This window comes from Thunnus albacares, chromosome 7 (genome assembly GCF_914725855.1).
Source record: "Thunnus albacares chromosome 7, fThuAlb1.1, whole genome shotgun sequence".
In the NCBI taxonomy this organism is placed as follows: Eukaryota; Metazoa; Chordata; class Actinopteri; order Scombriformes; family Scombridae; genus Thunnus; species Thunnus albacares.
The window spans coordinates 16061526-16076963 of record NC_058112.1 but is presented as its reverse complement, the minus strand read 5'-3'; the positions used below and the strand labels follow the sequence as shown (position 1 = coordinate 16076963).

The 15438-nt window shown below is 37.8% G+C and overlaps 1 protein-coding gene and 1 long non-coding RNA gene across 11 annotated transcripts in view; one reads left to right on the top strand and one right to left on the bottom strand.

The window, feature by feature from the left end:
* The window catches only part of lrrc4.2 (leucine rich repeat containing 4.2), a 52189-nt gene extending 39685 nt beyond the window's left edge, over positions 1-12504 (bottom strand). For all 10 annotated transcript variants that reach the window (XM_044356994.1, XM_044356995.1, XM_044357000.1 and 7 more), the window contains exon 1: positions 12185-12504. The gene's annotated coding sequence lies outside the window, so the exon portion shown is untranslated. The remainder of the gene's footprint in view (positions 1-12184) is intronic.
* A 339-nt stretch (positions 12505-12843) lies between these two features.
* Positions 12844-15193, top strand: LOC122986169. The gene is made up of 3 exons (XR_006404254.1): positions 12844-13036; positions 13587-13642; positions 14089-15193. It is a non-coding gene; the product is annotated as an uncharacterized LOC122986169 (long non-coding RNA).
* Positions 15194-15438: the final 245 nt, after the last annotated feature.

Genomic DNA, 15438 nt, shown 5'->3' with positions numbered 1-15438 from the left:
TAGATAGTGACTTAACAGACATTTATTTAAATTAAAATCTTTGAGATTATTTCTTTAAGATAGTATAAACTCTGTTGAAACAATCTGTTTGCGCAGGAAGGAACTGTGACAGAAGTGTAAACCAAATTAAATTAAGGAGAGAAAAGCTGTTTGATCTGTTAAGAGATGCAGAATGGCAAGATAAGCCCTTTTCACAGGAGACGATTTGACTTGTCATAGAAGACAAAGCACAGGTGGACATAATAACATTAACAAGGGCTCTGTTCTATGCCAGCAAGTCATGCCAGTAAGCCAGCATGAACAATACCACGTCCCTGCACTGGGACATCTAAATGGTTGTTTACTTAAAAATGTGTGATATCTTTATTGGTTTCATTTTGTTAACACCCTCTAATGCAGGATGAGGTCACAATAAAGCAAGACTATGTAACTTTTGCTAACCTCTGCTGCTACAAGTGGTAATTACAGGACACTTTCACATTTAATTCTGTTGATATCTGAACAGTGAGGATATTATTCTAACAGGAGGGAAACACTACTCGAAGGGGAACAGACTTTGACACAAGACCAGGACAAAGAGGAAAGGAAACATATCTCCAAATGAGATAAAATTACTTTACTTTCAGTTGTACTGTTGTCACATCCTTCAACCGGGCTTAGCTGATCTCATTACCATGACTACCAACATCTGAATCCACAGCAGTTGTGTGTTAAATTTAATTGCTAACAGCTAGTGTTACACTGACTAAGTGACTAGCATCATTGGATCTCGCTTGGCACATGGTGACAACTCAAGCCATAGCAGGGAGTTAATGAGTTACCCAACATGTGAATATGTCCCATGTAAGATTCACATCATCTTCATACACCACAGAAAATACAAGCTGGTAGCTGGTGGCTAGATATGTAACTTAGCTCTGTTAATAATGATCCAAGTTACATTCTGGCGAGATAATGAGTTAAGTAATTCACAGTAGGGCTGATAAATAAATGAAAACCATTAGGATGCATCTGCAATAAATGTGGATTCTACTGGTAATTGTGACAAATACAAACCTGGTTATGAGAGGTAGTTTGTGTTTTATTTAGTCATTGTTTATACTATAATGAGTCTTTGTTTACACCTGGTTGCCTGGGAACACAGATATGATGGTGCTTTCAGCCAACACAGCTGGAAAGTGGTCATACCCAAACACTTTAGAAAAACAGGCTACCACAGCCCATTTCTGTCATTTTTGAAAAAATGGATGTTAGGGTGGGAGCGGTGCATTATTTTCTAGAATCTAGAAAGAAATCTATCTTTTGGGTCTTTATGAGAAAGAAAGTACTTTTTGCAATTTTTACATCTTTTAAAAGTTACAGTTTCACTTTAAATATTCACAGTTTTCCAGGAAGTGAGTTCTCCGGCATAGCTTTTGCCTGAAGAATTACAGAATAAGTTGAGGAATGCGCTGATAACTTATATCTGTGTATGTGCAGATGTCTCTTTTTCTGCTTAGCTGCATCCTGGTGTTGTATGCCTACTGAAATCCAATACAGGGCAAAGATTGCCAGCAGACTTGGTTCAGAAAGCAAGTCTTTTATTTGACCTCAAAGTGCTTCAGCGCTCTCTTTGGGATGGAAGGATCTAGGAGAAAGAAAGAGTGTGAGAGAAAAAAAAAAAGTTTTATGAGGGATTGGATATGTATGCCTCCCTACTTAAAGTGGGGTCAAGAGTGTGTATCTGTATTCTCGTTAGTGCATGTGGTCAAGCGTGGATTAATTAGCAGTAATGTAATTCACACTGTCGCCTCTCATTACTTTCAGAAGGCACCCCCCCCCCCCCCCCCCCCACACACACACACACACTGTATTCCTCTTGCCCTCTCTCCCTTCCTTTCTCCCTCTCTCACCTTTCTTTTCCTTCCATCCGTCCCCTTTATGTCACCCCCATCGCTCTCTGCACACTTTCTGCACCACATCAAAAAAAACCACAACCTGCTACTTGTTGTCTCCACCCCTCTCTGCCTCCCTTTCCTTTTACACTGTCACTCTCTCTCACCCTCTCATCACCTCTCATCATATCAGTTTTTCTATCACTGAGCATCACCTTCCCATCTTGGACATTCTATATCCTTTTGTCTTCACCCTAAGGGCCCATTAACACCAGCATTTATATCAGCAAAATTTTATTCAGTTTCAGTGGAATATCTGCAATCAATAGATCTACTTGGAGCTTTTGCATAGAGTTCAAGTTTAGTGAACTTTGACATGCAAATTTGCACTGTTGGCCACTTGCAGACCGTCCTGAGTGCTGACATGAGGTAACGGAAAGCCAGAGTCCAAAATTAAATTATTATTATTATTATATTAGCTGTGATGCACAATCCGATTTGATATAATCCTGCTTTTTATGTTATTCTTTATACTGTTATGATGTCAGATATCTTTGTAAAAATCTGTCAAAGTTCCAAAACTTGAGGTGAGGTAAAAATATTCCCTGCAAGTCAAAAGCCCAAGCTTTGAATGCTTTCTTTGCACTTTTACCTCTACTTCCTCCTTTGTCGGATTGTTCACACATGCCCAAAAACGGCCATCCATTCCTTAGCCTTTTTTGCTAAGGTTGTTCCATGGGTTGCTCAGGTTGTGCACTTGCATATTTTGGATCGGATCGAACATGTATGGATATATCTGAGAAGTTTGCATTTCAAGTAAAGAGCGAGAAAAAGAAGTGAAATCCTACCACTACGGTTTGTTTACGTTGCCTCCCAAGCCACCAGAAGTCTGCAGAGGGGCAGCTTCCTGAAGCTGGCAAATCAGATTAGAGTGGGCTCATCGGGACAGGGGCCTTAAAGAGACAGGAGCTAAAATGGCCTGTTTCAGACAGGCTGAACTGAGGGGCTGCAAAAAGGGCCAGTATAAGATAAATAAGACGTTTTTTGAAACGTAAATGATGCAATGATATACCAGTAGAGCCCCAGAATGTAAATATAAAGCTTGAAATGTGCATGATGTGTTCCCTTTAAGAGAGTCTGCTGAGTTACAGAAGCTAGCAGAAGTTGTCTGGCAGTTAGCAAGCCAGCTAGCTTGGCAGGCTATTGAGACTGCCTAGCACTAGCATGTTCCCGGCTAGCTACCAAATTATCATCAAGATTGCTAACGACAATAACTCACCAATTTTCCCAACAAGGAATCATTATGTTATCAAGATTTCAGCACCAAATGTACCACAAGGACAGGCAGATACATTTTACGTTGGCACTTTCTGATGTGAACATGCACTAATGACTGCTAAAACCTTGTCCTTTCTGCTTTTGGCTCGGCTTTCACCCTTTTATGACCGTAGTCTTTCTCTTGCTCTATCTCTCTATCATTCTCACTAATTCTAGCATACACTTACTCATCCTTTTCACATCATCTGATAGAGCATCTGTGTGTGGGGGTGTGTGTTTGTGTGTGTGTGTGTGTGAGAGAGAGAGAGAGAGAGAGAGAGAGAGAGAGAGAGAGAGAGAGAGAGAGAGAGAGAGAGAGAGAGGGTGAAAGGCATGTCAAGGTTGAGTGAAAGCTATCTGTTTCTATTAGCTGTTATTCATCAGAGAAAAATTACAGGCTCATAATAGATGCATAATACATGGATAATGTAATATTACATAATGAATTAATTTATCAAAGACAGACAACAAATGGTTAGCAGAGAGTGAGTTGTGTGTTTGTGGATGAATATCAGCCTTTGTTTTGGACCTTGACTACATCAGTGCCTGTTCTCTGATCTGATCCAATCCAACCACTGTGTAACATTCAAGGCAACAATAATTGGCCCATGTGAAAACCTCCTGTCAGTTACAAGGACATCAGTAAAATGAGAGTGATACATGGAGAAAAATCTCCCTTCGTGCTTCTTGTCTCTTAATGTTGTATAATGAGACACGAAGAGGATCCCCCTCTATCAGCCTCATGCATTATTTCACCTTCATTAGGACGTTAGTCGGAGAACAGTATCGGGCCGAAGAGAGGTATCAGAAGGAACAGGGCTAAATTAGCGAATAAGAAAAAGAGATCTACAGGATGGCACAAATTAGGAGTGACATACTGTGCTTTTTCTTGTCAATGTCTCATAAGATTTTAGAACAAAGGGAAGTCATTCAAATGAGTGGTGCATTCAAAAGACAAACAATAGCGTTCAAAATGTTCCGCCAGACTGATCGATGGTCTGCCAAACATCAGTCACTGCTCTTTTTTGACGCAGTGTTCCTGTGTGTGTTCGTCCTTTCTGATGGTTGAGGTAGACTAAGGACATGTATGTGAGAGACACTGTAAAAGCAAGTCCAACAATAAGTCATGATTGATTTTGTCCCCTGCCAGTTGGAGGAAGAGACAAACACATTCCCCACAGGGCCTAGTGAGACAGATTGTGTACCAAGAATGCCATTGTCACTGAAAAGCACATTTTCCCTGACAAGGCAGCGCTATTTCTCCTCCCCTTCTCCTCCTTTCTCACAATGACAAATACTCTTAGCCTGATAGATGGTATTGTTTCCAATCACACATCTCTCTTTTCTCTTTGTTTCTCCTACCAAACACACACAAACACATACTGTATAAGCAAGCGGGTGTTAACAGTGAGTCTACATACCTCTTGTAATGTTTATCAAAGTCAACAGGGATGAAATTTAAGCTCAACTGAACAGAACCTGATACACCTACAGAGGCCTTATGTTAAAAGATTGTAAAGTCCTTTGTTTTGTAAAATACAATGTGTGTTGATGTAAAATACCTGACAGTCTTGACACAGGGAAAAACGCAAGAAAACGGTTATACAAGCGAGGTATTCCAAGGATGTTTCATCAAGCTCCAAGTGAAAGTGCGTCATAGTAAATATCAATGTCAACAGTGTTTTTTTCAATTAAAAGTTTTGGCATAACTTGTGTAATGTTCATTGGAGTATTTTGTAAATTCACTGTCCTAATTTAGCAAAAAAAAATGAGATTTCTGTGAGAATAGCACAACAATTAAACTTTCAAACAAACAAAAGAGAAGCATGCAGCAGAACTGTAAGGTATTCAGCCTGAGTGAGTTCCCTCAGGCTGGTGTGGTTAGAACAAAAGCTGTGTGGCCCAATGGAGCCACATTGTCACCATGCAGGATGCTTGCTGTGTTTTCTCATCTGCCAGTCAGCTCCTGTTGATTACAGCTGGCTGCCAGGAAGGGGAGAATTAATCAGTGCTGTCAGATCACTATGCAGATCATCTGATCAGGCACAGGAAGACATTCACTGACACACAATTTATGCAGAATATGCACAGAAAATCCATCTATTATATTGCTAGATACGATATGCCTCTTTGGAAAGTTGCTTAACCTTCACAAAGTTGCCTTCTGTCGCCAAGTGGTGTGTTGACTGAAGCTTAGACAACAACCGAGAAAGTGCAGAGCTATCTTTGTCAACGTCTGCAGCAAAGAGTTCTTCTGGGAAATGGTTTATTGTGAGTAAATTACATTCATTTCACTAATTTGTGTTTAATTGAAGTGCCTGCTTTGCATGGACTATTTTGAATGGGAAATCTAAAACTATCTATAAACCATCTCAATCACTAGGCCAGATTACTGACAAAGTGGGCAACTGCTGCTCATCTCCAAGGGCCCTGGGACCCCTGGAGGTCCAGGGTTGTGTTGGAGTGTTGCAAGCTACAGATTTTTGACTGACACTGATTACTGGCTTATGAAATGACTCCCTCTGGTTTTAGCTGTGTGAGCTGGCCTTGACAGCACATAGAAAAAATAAAAAGAAAAGAAGGAAAAAAAACAGGCAGAGGGTCATTCTGCATTGACTGATATAAGACATGATCTACATCAACAACTTTGTCTCCAAGAAATTCTGTCTATATAGTAATAATGTGTTTTGCCAAATATGTTTTTAGGGAAATTTAATCACTCAGGGGTTTATGTTCAGTGGCGTTGCATTTTTATATTGTTTAGGAATGTGGTCAAGGTAGATGGCAGGAACACAAATTGCCTTGATACCGGAGACCGAGATTTGCATCTTGAGTCCTGTGGTGCGGTTGGGCTTAGGTAACAATTGTACTAAATAAATTACTTAAAGCACAAGACGCAACATGTTTCAATATTTTACTGAAACATGTTGTGTCTTGTGCTTCAAGCAGTTTCTGACTTTTTAAATTTTTAAAGCCCCCCTCCACTCAGAAATATGTTTTTCTTCTTGTTCCTACAGCTGGATGTTCGTACAGTGGCCGACAAGGGCAAACACATTGCAACTTCAAAAAAAACATGCAAATAGACAAAACAAAGCAAATTAAGGAAACATAATCATCAATTTCATAATACATGCGCATCATTTAGAAAACGCACTGCAAATACCACAACACAATGTAAGTATTTCCAGAGGACACTTAAGAGTGATGAACACATCAATAACTCATAAGCGAAACGTTGTTAAAACACAAACAGTACGTAGTAACGTAGACAATGACCTACAATCTTAATTTCACCAAAACAAGCCGTCCTCTGACATGGACAAATGACATTGTTCTCTATGTACAGCCGGCTGTGAGGCAAGTGTGCAGGGACCCTCTAAAAAGTGCAACAACAAAAACAGATATTTCAAACAATACTGAATAACCCCCAACCCTTTTTTCCCCAAACTAAGTGTTATAGTATAACCAACAGCAGACCATTGATGTGTGAAGTGGTTTTGGAGACACTACACTGTATAAGAGTGAAGGTATTGAATAAGTAGGTTAAGTAGGTCTTAAATTTTGAGGTGATGCCTAGTTACATGAGAAATATCTCCCGACAGGATTCACTAATTTAAATACGGTTTGGGTCCCTCCTTGTGAGATTATCAATATTTTTCCAGATCAATTTATTGTAACCTTTTGCCTCATTCATTATATTAAGATAAAAACAAGATTTAGCTAATCTGGGCTCTTGAATAACTTTGTTCTTCAAACCTTTATAAATCAGCATATCAGTGTCTCTTTCAGATTTCATTACTTTCATTAGTGCTGGATCTCTTGACTTCATCAGTTTCCACAGATTTTCATTAAACCAGGGTAGATTATTTTTATTTTTAATTTTCCAGACCCTCACAGTAAATCTTTCCCTAACAGAGTCAATTCTACAAAATAAATGTGTTACAGCCATATTCCAGAGCATCAGAAGATAGTACAATAGATTGATAGAATAGATAGATCAACAACAGATAGTACAATCAAATTATAACTTTTGGTTATTCTTTCTTGTTTATTAGTAAATATATCCTAATTGTGTACTAGAGTTTAGTAATCCTTGTTGAGTCCTTTACTAATTGTTCTAGATGGAATTTCTCTGTAATCATTTTTATTTTCTTTCTTTAACTTATCATCCCAGTTGACATTAAAATCACCCATGACAATTAATTCTTTGTTGTGGTGGCACTGACATATTCTAGAGTGTTAACTGCTTTGAACACAGCACATTCACATTTTATGCCTTTTTTCACATATATAAGCAAGCAAGCCTCTTGGGATTGAAAAGTACAATAGGCTGACAGTTGTATATCCAGCATCAAAATTACACAAGATGCATAAACAGTTTCATTAGAAAACTGGAGTCTTGTGATGTCAACCATGTCTCCTAGAAATTATGTTTATATACTTCTAATTTGCAACAGAAAATGGGTTTTGGGAAAAACATAATGGAAAATTATGTTTTTTTAATCAACATAATTAGGAAATGCTTTTAATGAATGCCAAGTCGCAAAATATGGATACTGAACGTATCTGCAAAATGTATTAATTTGTTTACTCACCAATATTCTCTAGTGTGTTGTAATACAATATGCTCATAGTAACTGAAGCATGATCCATGTCTTTTTTTATGGTCCTGTTTAGGCACTAAAATCACTTGGTTAAAGTTATGAGAAGACTGTCATGTTTTAAGATGTGTAGCTATAAAATATTCTAAAAGTTAAAATAATTAAAATGGCATCTACTCCTTCTCCCTCTTTAAAAATTCCACATTCAATGAATATACAATTATTTTTAATTTCAGAAGTTTAATTGCTGGATACAAGATGTCTCCCACTTCACTGAAAAGTTTTTTCTCAGTGTTTGTGCACTGAAGGCTTCAAGTTTCCACATTACATTTATGTAAGTGGAGTATTGGACCAGGATTGGCTTCCAAACCATTTATGATGTAACAAACCATGTTCGTAGGCCCACCCATTAAAATCAGATTTTCAGTGAGAACAGAGAAATGTTCCACTTGTCAAACTCTGCACTAACATCATTCTGCAGTGAAGCTCAAACATACGGTGGCCAACAAGGGCAAACATGCTGCAACTTAAGAAAATGCATGCAAATAGACAAAACAAATGCAAATTAAGAAAACATCTTCATCAATTTGACAATACATACACAGCATATAGGGAACGCGTTGCACATACCACAACACAACGGAAGTGTTTCCAGCTGTACATAGAGACAAATGTTATTTGTCCAGCTCAAAGAACAGCTCATTTTGATGAAAGTAAGGTTGTAGCTCATTGTCTACCTTGCTAAGGTAGGAAAGAGGCGTCATTTGTGTCCTCTGGAAACATTTCTATTGTTGCTTCTGTAATGTGTTGTGGTATTTTCAGCGCATTTTCTAAATGCCGCATGTGTTGTCAAATTGAGGAAGATGTTTTCTTAATTTTCTTGTGTTTTGTCTATTTGTGCGTGTTTTCATAAGTTGCAGTGCGTTTGCCCTTGTTGGCCACCATATCATGGTAAAGTGTAGAAAAGTAAAAATTTCAAACCTGGGTAATAACCGTGGCATGGCTAGCTAAATGTGTAATCATTAATACCTAAATGTTATAGTTTTACTTTTATAATAATAACTATTTGCCTTTCTGTTATGTCAGAAGTGACTCTCATCTATTACAATAAACTGTCTTTGTCATCCTATATGCTGTCCTCTTTGTCTTTCCGTTGCCACCACACATGCTTTTCGCACTTTTTTGGCCATCTTGGTCAAGGTTGCAGAGCTCTCTGCTATGTTGTCTTTCATCATATCAATCTGCTGTAAACAAAGTCCTTGAGAAAACCTTGAAAGTAAATGAGAAAATGCATTAAAGGAAGCACAATGGCAAGAGCTGAATGAGTAAAAATTGTAGGAAATACATTTTACCTGTATTTGATTTGATCTATTATGTTATGTATAATATATGTGACTTACATAATAGTGTTGTTGATTGTTAATTGTTAAACTAACCTGTACACATATAACATCCAACTGAAGAAGGAGACTTTGTAATCGCTGAGAAATTACTTGTGCCTAATTAACTTCCTTATTTGTCTTCCTCTACAGCTGCTTCGCTGACACCTCCTTGGAGATAAGTTAAGAGTAAAACAGACATAGGAAGAAAACTTTAAAACTGGAAGGTATCTTTATTTTACCTAAACATTTCCACTTTATTCTACTTTATAATGCTACTCCACTACATATGAGAGACGTATTTTACTTTTAGCTCCACTACTTGTATCTGACAGCTATAGCTAGTTTACTTTAAAGATCAAGCTTCTACACATGAAAAATATGAGTTTATAAATCATAATAATCTCTGACAGAGGTTTTCTGCTGTGTAATGAGCACTTTTACTTTTGATACTTTAAGGTGTGACTTCACTCAAAGGTCTGAGCCTAACTCCACCCACATAACCTTGAAAAATGTTAAAATGTGGGCAAGGGGCTAAGAGGGGGGAGTGGGGCTGGCCAGAGAAAATTGACAATAATGATAATAATGAGAGGAAGACAAACAGTGCAATGACATTTAAACAAGCCATAAGTAATTCTTAAATAAACCTGTCTGTGCTTAACTTGGTTTATTTTATAGAAGTTTTAGCTTCAGGAGCTAAAAGCAGCTAAAAGCAGCTAACAGCAGCACTGACCTGCTGGAGGAAATTTCTCAGTCTGTGACTGTCTGAGGTAGGAAACGCTGCCAGCACCCACAAAAACAACAGAAATCCTCTTTGCATTTCGTTCTGTAGCTCTGTAACTCTCCGGCTGTTTGTTCCTGCAGTTATCAGGTGGTAAAATCTTGTTTTAAAATGTTTAATTGCGGTGTAACTGGAACTCCACCATTATTGAACCTATCTGCTGAGGAGCAGACCTGCTGTCCACTACTGCTCCGTATGATTGGGGGTTACACAGTCCCAATTGTAAATAGGCAACTATACTGTAAACCAGGTGCACGAAGTGCTAACATTGTCCTCCTCCCACCCCCTAAAGTGGATGCGTCCATCCATATGATGTCAGAGGTCAAGTAGGAAATAATCAAATCAAGACTGAAAGAGTGAAGTTTGAATCTAAAATAATGCTAGCATGTACAAATGGATAAAGGTTCCAAAAAGCGAAAAGGTGGAGCAGAAAAGGTCAGAGAGAAAAAAAAAATCTTGTGACTGATGCCGCAAAATGTTTTAAGTTAACAAATTTATTCAAAATGTCGATGCCACTGCCATGCAAAATCCAGTTACAATTAGCATGCCTAGCTGCATTGATAATATTAACAGTCTACTGCCAAATGAAGAGTAGGAGGAAAGAGTCTGAACAGGTGAGCAGGCTGATTCCAGTGGAGAGCCACTGCCGCAGACAAGCTAAAGGTGCATGACACCCCAAAACAGGTGAACGTTAACTCACATAGTCACAGAGTTAACAGCGGAGCTCCGGACTTGATCCTCTCCATTACGCAAATGGCATACAAACACAGCTTTTCAACTGTAAAATTCATCAAGAATAGATTACAGAGCACTACATCTTGAAGTGTTCATGCTTATGGCTATGAAAAAAAACATTTTAATGGCTTTGAACACTGCTGGAATAACGTTATCGCCAGGATGGCAGAGAAGAGCACACTGAAGGTAGGACATGCTATTTGATTCTATCCGCTGCTTAAGGCTGCTGTGCTGTGCTATTTCTTTAAAAGATATCAGTTGATTATCACACTGGGTCAGCTCCAACAGGGTGCAGACATGCTGCTTGTCACAGCCAGACAATAGCAGTGAATGAACATTTAAATAGTGTCTGTGGCATGAAATCCTGACTGTTAAGCCTGATGTGTAAATTGCATCAGCTGCAAACACAATGTCAGATGATTGACTATAAATAGCTCTCACATATCCAGATCATCACAGGAAAGCTTTTGTCCAGTGTGAAAATTAAGTTTTGGCTATTTTGTTTTATGAAGACAGCATTGCATTTTGTCATAGACTACATTCATGACATATGATTATGTCATATTTTTTTTATTTGTGAAGTTACAGATTGTAGCATAAGTGCATCAAGATTTGGGTTGCCCATATCAATTGTAAAACAAGCAAAATACTAAGTGCGGTTAATGGGGTGCCGACTTTTCCTCTAGGCTATTTATTTATGACATTATTTTATGAAACCCTATAAGTACGCCTGTTGTTAGAGTGCCAACTTGATGTCTATTACTTAGCCTATATTTTATAAATAGCCTGTTATTGCTTTATGCAACTCATAAGTGCTTATGTTGGGGAAAAATGGGCCCAGTCCAGACGAAAATTGCCAGGGCTTAATTTTGTTCCAGGTCTGACCCTTTTTGAAAGAAAGAAACTTGAAAATCTGTTTTTCGTATAACACACTTATCCTTCATTCTGATTGGCTGTATTAGCGGGACATACGTGACCATTGCCCAGTTGTAGTCATGGCCACATCAGCTGGGACCCCACACATACTCGACTCCAGAAGTGTAGGCAGAAATCACAGTGAAGGTGGGCACAGAGAAAATCAGGTGGGCCTTGCCCGTGCAAGACCAATCAGATACAATAGGTTCTGAAACGCTTATGTTAACCAAAATAGACCATTATACCAGCCTTATACATCATCAGAGGAAATGCTACAGGCACCAAGAGGAACATTGACGGCATTGCATAGCCTGGCACGGCGGCCATTTATTCACACACACACACACACCAGCACCAACGTGCTCAGTAACGTTAAAAATTACACCAGAACATATACTGGCACAGCGGCCACATAAACCACACACATTGCACACTCACACACACATACACATACACACACACACACAGAGATGGCAGATGAAGCAACATCAGCGTTTTTGTACATCGAACAAAACTAGACCCAATAAACAATATTTAAAAAGGCAATAGGCTAATACAGCCCGAAATTGTAAATTAGCTTACTTTTGATGATGCATGATGGTTTGGTGTTGAACACTGAAATTATTTCATCATAGTCCAACGCCCTCAGTCAGTTCTCTTTCAAAGGAGGGCATGGACAAAGAGTCTGTATGTCATCACTGATGGCCTAATGGCAGTTTTTATCCGACTGACAGTTGAAAAGAGTGTTTCAAGAGTAACGTTACAGCTTGTTGCTGCTGCTGACGGGGAAAGTGTTAGTTACTACTTGGCACTTGTTGAGAAGAAACTGGTACAGGAGGAGTAGGTATCTGGGTTGAGAATGATGGTTGAACTTGGTGAATTCTCTTCCTCCTCGCTGCTCGCAATCTGGCATTTGCAAAATGCACTGCCACTCAAAAAATCTGACCTAGATAATAGTGACTTAGTATCTCACAATAATGACTTAGTATCTCAAAATAATGAGTTAGTGGCAGAACACTCGCAGATGGCGATGTTCAGTCATTTTCAAGCTAATTCTTGAACTAAAAAACATAATAAATGGGGGAAGATGAAATAAGAATGAATCATAGGATGGAATGGTCTTTAGTTGATTTAATTGATTGAGCTACATTTTATTCATTATTATGAGATACTAAGTCATAAGTCATTATTATGAGATACTAAGTCATTATTATGAGATACTAGCCTAAGTCATTATTTTGAGATACTAAGTCATTATTATGAGATAGTTTCTCATTATAATGACTTACAGGATTTTTTTTTTCATCACAGTGGCAGAAATGGGCTTCTATAAATACCCTTATTGGTCAGGTGTTTATTTTGCAGCTTAGCATCACTCACTGCTCAATGCTCCACCATAACTTCCGGCTGGTCTATCGGCATAAACAGGCCACGGTAAGAATGCACATCAAGTCATTTTTAGACACTGTCCACACATGGTGAACATTTCAGTTCAATGCACAGACTGCATTTCTATCATTTGACTCAAATGGTGTGCTGTAGCGTGCTGTTGTATTGATTTATTACAAGTGTTGTTTCAATTAGGGATTTTGGCATTTATTTTTTTTTCTGGACAATAAATTAATAAAATTGGGCAACAGATAATTGATGCTTGATTATAACAATAATACCTGTATAATTATTTGTCCTGTTTCACTGTTGTTTTGACAGGAAAGTGGAGCTTTTTAACTAATAGCCATTGTACCAGTCAGAAACTTCTCCTAACAGCTCGTCCTTTATTATCATGAGACTACAAGACACTTTCATTACACCACTTTGTAGACATGTTTCAGTTTCTTTCCTGCTACATTCACAACCAGCACTATGCAGAATAAACTTATCAACTTAGTGTGAGTTGAATTTTTACAATGGCATCATGCTTCACTCTTCCTTGAAGTTCATGGTTAAATAATATAAATTAACACACATTTCTGTATCATTTCAGGGGTGCCTGCATCCCCAACAGCTGTGCCATATGCAAAGAAGTGCCACACACAGCTGGTAAGGCAAAGAAAAAAGATCTTCGATCAAAGAAAGTTGTTGCGTTGACCAAAGAAAGGGACTCCCTTTTGAAGCAGCTGTCAGAATTCAAATATTCAATTTACAGTTACATTATCAGTAACTAATACTTATGCGCAATTAAACTTGAACTATATCATAAGGCCAGCTCAGCCAGGGTTTACATGCCTATTTGTGAGAGGGAACAGTATACTTGTGAAAATATATTGTTTTTATTTACTTTTACAGCACACACAGGCATTCAGGACCTAACTTGCAAACACACAAAAAGTCACATTGAAACGTGCATACTTACTAAGCCCTTATCACATGACCTGTTTTTCTTTTTACCACATACTCTTCTTTCTCTGTTTGTTTTTATGAGGTCTTAACTGTAATTTTGTCATCCATGTGTCACAGTTCTACTATTTGTTCTTTCTCTGCATTAGACAAGAAGAAAAGCAGTGCTGGGGCAGATCTTGGCTTTTCAGCTGACATAAGCAACTCAGAGTTATCTGACTCATCAGAGACATTCAAGCTGGTCTCATCTTCCTCCTCAACATTGTCTTTCTTGTCTTCATCCTCTTCATCCTCCTCCACTTCATCATCTGAAGATTAGAGAAAGGATGTCAGTAAACGCAGTAAGGACAAGAAAAAAAAAGAAGACAGTAAAAGCAAAGAAGAGGAAAAAAGAGAGGAGAGGGAAAGAAAGATGCTGTAAGGAAAATCTGTAAAACCTGTTTATCCGCTTGACCAGTAATTGTAAAAACATACTATATGAGCATGTTAAACCATCTATTCTTGATCTACGTTTACCCCTTGTTCCGAAAATAGTAATTTCTATGTTTAACAATATGCTACTATAACTTTACAATAAGCTAATAATACACTATCACATTTTACAAAGTCAATTTTGACATCCTAATGGAAAACATAGTTTACATTTGTCAGAAATGAAGATTACACTAACATGACAAGAGTAGTACAAGGATCTCCAAGTTTTCCAAGTAAAAACGTAATGTAATGTCTTGTCCCCCTGTAATTGAGAGAAAGTAAAAGGTAGGGCAGCATGCTGGTTTGGCATTTGTATGGATTTTTCTTTTTCCTAAGCAGGAAGAAATTACACTGTGTGTCATAATGTTGCACAGATCCCAAAACAAAATACCAAAACATTTAGAGAAGGTCTGCTGCACCCAAAGGACATTAAGAGGTTCACTCACTGCTGCTGTGTTCCAATTTTTATTGTGATGCAAGGTCAGTTTTTGTTCAGCAATGCAGGAATATTGGGTGTTAATTGTTGAAAAATAACTTTTTAACAGTTGTCATCAACAGTTGTGGAGAATGTTTATAAGAATACTGATGCTGCTCAGAAGAGATTGTGAAAGTTTTTGTTTCTCCATTGTTGTCACATCTTACCATCCTTTGACTGTATATTGTTTTCCAATTGAATAGTCTACAACAGGCTTTGTACATGAATAGTAATTTATACATTTACATGTCCTTAGTAATAGGTGTTAACAAACCAATTATTAACCATTAACCAAGTGTTACAAATATCTGATCCATATGTCTACATAATGTGTATAGATGTTTTACAGACAATGTCTTAAAGGTTTACAAATCATTTGGTAATCATTAACAAATATTTAATATTGTAATAAAATGTTACAATGTGTGGAACTGCTATATAGCTAATAGTTTACTAATGTAATCAGAATCTTATTGTCTCTTATCAGCTATGATATATAATATATAATTTATAAACTAGTGATAAAATAATTACAGTATAGCATTACTAA